We start from the raw sequence: 4,599 nt of genomic DNA on the forward strand, positions 1-4,599 counted from the left end.
TTTCAAGATGAATAAAAAATTAAGTAAAATCTTATTTTGCCTAATAGGTACATGTGGGTGTCCTTTAAGGTTTTGTTGGGAAAAATTTCGGTTTTATACTGTTAGGTTCTAAAAGTTTAGAACAATTGACAAACTGTGAGCACAAACTTGTCTAGGTATAGATCTTAGAGTTCATAGAGTTTATTAGATAATACTTAAGGTACTATATGTCAAAATACAAGAACATTCAAGTTGCAGAAATGAGAGTTCAAATTTAGTGAAATCCAATCGATCGAAAATTGTAGACATTAAATTTTTGCAGAATTCTATTTCAGCCCAAACTCTGCTTAAATGTTTTGGGTTTCAAGTGAAGCACTTCTAATATATAAAGGAAAACTCTAACTACGTTTTTAGAGCTTTTTGAGAGATTTTAGAGGTGCTCTTGTGAGATCTAAAAGGTATTATGCATTCTTCTATCAAAGTCACTATCAGAAATCATTCTCATATCATTAGATCCGGTAGATCTAAAGTTGCTGCAACAAGATCAATAATAGCTGATGATCTAAACCTTCAAGGGTGGTATTGGAGTCACAAATTGGAGAGTTTGTGTTGCTAAACCTTTGAGTGAGATCTCAAAGTTACAAGCAAGGCTGCTTGTGTTAGTGTAAATTCGGGAAGAGAAGAAGTCTGTGGATTCGGAATTTGCACGTTGTCGTGTTAGTAAGTTACTACTAGAGGTAGTAATAGATTTAAGGTTAAATCTGATTGTAAAAAACTTCAATTCTCTTATAGTGGATTTGTTTTACCTTGAGGATAGTTAAGTCAAATCCTCTCCAAGTTTTTACCTTGAAACGGTTCATTTCATCGGTTTTCCTAAGTCATCATATCCTGGTGTTATTTAGTTTTCCGCATCTTTGTATGATATGACTTATTTGTGTTTGACCTAAATCTAAATAATTTATCTAAGTAATAATTTGGTTAATAAATTAGGTTAAACAATTTGTTTAAGGGGTCTAAACGAACAAACAAGTGGTATCAAAGTGGGTTCACTTTGATTGGATTAACGTCCTAAGTGAGATCCTTGATCCCTACTATCATGGATAATTTTAAGTGTCTTTCTGCTCATATTTGTGATGATTTGAATGAAAACACTAATGTTTCTATTGATCTTATTGATGCCTGTGGAACTCTCTGTAAGGAGTTATTTAAATCTATGAAAATTGCTAAGAAATTCAAGAAAGAGTTAAAATTGGTCAATCTTGAAAAAGAGAAATTGATTGTGAGATTAGATGAATCAAATAAAAAGAATGAATTTTTGAGAAATCAACTTTCCTCTAAAGATGAGAAGATGAAAAGTTTGGAACAAAAGTTAGTTGAGTCTAAAACTAAACTTGAAAATTTGACTAGTACCAAGTCTGCAGTTGTTGACAGATGTGTTTATGTTTCTCTTAAGCCTAAAGCTAAAAAAGTTTATATTCCTCCTTTCAAGAGGAATCATAAAGGAAAGGCTTATGTTGTTAGGTTAGATAAATGTAAAAATTCTAATGTATACGTTGAAGTTTCTAAATCTAAGTCTAAACCAATTGTAGAGTACATAAGAAATCTGTTTTTGTGCCTAACTGTCACTTTTGTGGTGTTGTTGATCATATTAGACCAAATTCTTCTTTGTTGGGCTGAAAACCAAATTCTGAGATTAGATCTACTGTTAGGAATACTGATGTTACTAAATTTGTTCCTTTTTGTCACTTTTGTGGTGTGTCTAGTCACATTTGTCCTAACTGTCATAAATTGAAATTTAAGCAATCTGTATTTCAATCTAGGATATGTGATGATATTTTTTTTGCCATAAGTCCAAATAAATTGTTTTATATGCTTTTGAAAAATTTAAACTTGTTGACTTGTGAAAGGAAATTGCAAGATTTCAGTCTCTCTAAGAAGAATGGTGTAATTTTTAAAATACACTTTGTTTCTCATGGTTTTTCACCTACAAAGCTAAAAACGTGTGTTATATGGGTGAGAAAAGACTTGCTAAGGTGAGTGTTGTTTATTTGTCTTTGATATAATTTTTTCAATTATTTGTGGACATGTTTTTATTTCTATTTTAGGCTGTTTTTTTTTTAAAAAAAAAAAAAAATCCAAAAACATTGAAAATTTTCAAAAAGGAAAAAATATTTTATTTTGTGTCTAGTTTTTTTTCCTGAGAATTATATGAATTATAATATCTCTCTCTTAATTTAGAATATGCTTGATATTGTGGAGAAACATAGAAAGTGTGTATTGCTTAACTAAGTGCATGACTATTTTGAGATAAATGCAATTTTGTATGAGTATGTACTAGTTTGTACATGTACTCATGGGTTAATTAAGACATGGATAATTCTTTTTTGCGTACCCTTTATAGCTTAGTTGAGCACTATCATGCATTGTTGTTGCATTTTTTATTTAGCATAATGTGTGCTGTTTGTTTTTGGCAAAAAAAAAAAAAAAATCGAAAATACAAAAAATTTTTATTTTTGTATTATACATCTTCAAGATGTGTAATTGAGGTTGGCCTATGAAATTTGCATTTTATGACTGTGTACCTTGTTTAACTCTGATGAGTTTTGTTTTTCTACACTTTACTAGTTTGTGCTATGTAGTACCTATATTGTGTGAGATGTTTATGGTTTTTAAACACGTGCTCTTGATTTTGAAGTCACATTCTTTTGATTGTGAGAAATAAAAAATTTTAAGAGAAAGGCATAAATAACCATCTCACCACTGTTACTCCCCAACCATGAACACCTGTGTGCAAATCATAAAAGCCATGCTCGATAAGGTGTAGCACTTGCACAGCAAAATACTTAAGGTGTTATTGTACATTAGTTAAAAAGATGCAAGAAGCAAAATGAAAAACAAAAAGAAAACTATGCTTCAAAATAAAAAGAAAAAGCAAAATATAATAAAAAAATTGCATGGTAGCAAGCGCGTTTTCTAAGAGATGTGGGAGTTATATAATATAACTTTTTTGGTGATAATCACTTTCAAACTTATGTAATGAATAATGTAGAAATTGTGTTTATTCTCTATTTACATATCACTTTGTGAGTATCTCATAAACTTACTAGTTGCACACACCACAAACAAAACTTTGTTAAATTTGGTACATGTAATTGTGTGTTAAGTTTTGTGCCCTTCCAAAATTAAACTTCTTAATGTGTTTAATGCATTTTGGGGAGTGAGGAAAGAAAATATTGAAGAAATTTGATAAAGTTTTTATTTTGGTTTGAAAATTTTGGTTTTGAAAATCATTTGAAGTCATGAACATACATGACATATCATAAAAACAGTTTTTCAAATATTTTTTTAGAAAAAGTTTTCTAGAATTTTCAAATTTTCTGTTTCTTCAGGATTCGATCGATCGAGTCTGTTTTTCGACTGATCGAAATGGCAAAAGGAAAATTCAGTTTTTAAGCTTAAACTCTCAGGTTGCCTCGATTCCTCTCGATCAATAAAATCTTTTTTTAAGTGTTTTTCAATTCCTGGCTCAATTCCTTTCGACTGATCGAATTTAGAAAGTTTTTTGGTTTTTAATTTCTTGATCAATCTGTTTTTTCATGCATCATTTTTTGATAGGATTCACATGCATTACATTTTTTTTTAACCTTCTTGCATTTTTGCAGTCATATCTCTTATAGAATTTTTCACACATAACATGCATACATTTTGCTAAATTGGGTACTTAGCTTGATCTAAAAATTGATTGATTAATTTTTGAATTCTGTACATGTTAGTATATGCTATCTTTCTTGATGTGTAAACTGGTAAAGATTGGAAATATTTTTTTTTTTGAGATTTGGTGGATAATAAATGTGCAAATATTTTCCCTACTATTGAGATTTGTTTATGGGTCACATAGTGTCAAGTTTGCATATATTGAAAGAAAGAATATTTTTCTTCATATGTATCCTCAACTTATTTTTTTGGTTAGGTTTGTGTCTTTTTAGTTTTCCCTACCTCCTAAATTTTCCCCAAATTTTTTTTTTCCCAAAACCAATGTTATTCATAGGGGGAGTTGCCTTTATTTTCTATAGAGCTTATTTCTTGTGTGTTTCCTTGATTCTCTATTTTCTCTTCTCATTTGTTGTGTATGTTTACTGTCTACCTTCTGATTGGGTTATTTTTGTCAATACATGACAAAAAGGGGGAGAAATAGATGAAATTTGAAAAGTTTTTTTAAATGTTTTTATTTAGGGGGAGATGAAATTGTTTTTTTGAAAATGAGAGAAATAATTTTTTTTTTGGTATGTATCTAACTTAGGGGGAGAGTTAGTTTACATGTTTGTTATTTGATGTTATTTCATATTAGTTATTTATTGTTTATCTGTCTTTATTTCCAAACATGTGATGATGTGCTCTTTTGAGTGTTTCAGGAAAGACAGGTACATTCTGATCAAGACCTTCTATCTCTTCTAGCAACTTTTAGGTTTGAAGTCTTAAATTAGGATTTGTGATGTAATTGGACATTTTATTGTAATTGGGTTGTTCTTGTATTTAAGCATTTCATATTGTATGTAAGTTTTGTCACGGATTGCCAAAAGGAGAGATTGTTAGGTTTTAAAAGTTTAGAACAACTGTGAG

This window comes from Quercus suber, unplaced genomic scaffold, assembly GCF_002906115.3.
Source record: "Quercus suber isolate HL8 unplaced genomic scaffold, Cork oak 2.0 scaffold_746, whole genome shotgun sequence".
NCBI classification, from domain to species: Eukaryota; Viridiplantae; Streptophyta; class Magnoliopsida; order Fagales; family Fagaceae; genus Quercus; species Quercus suber.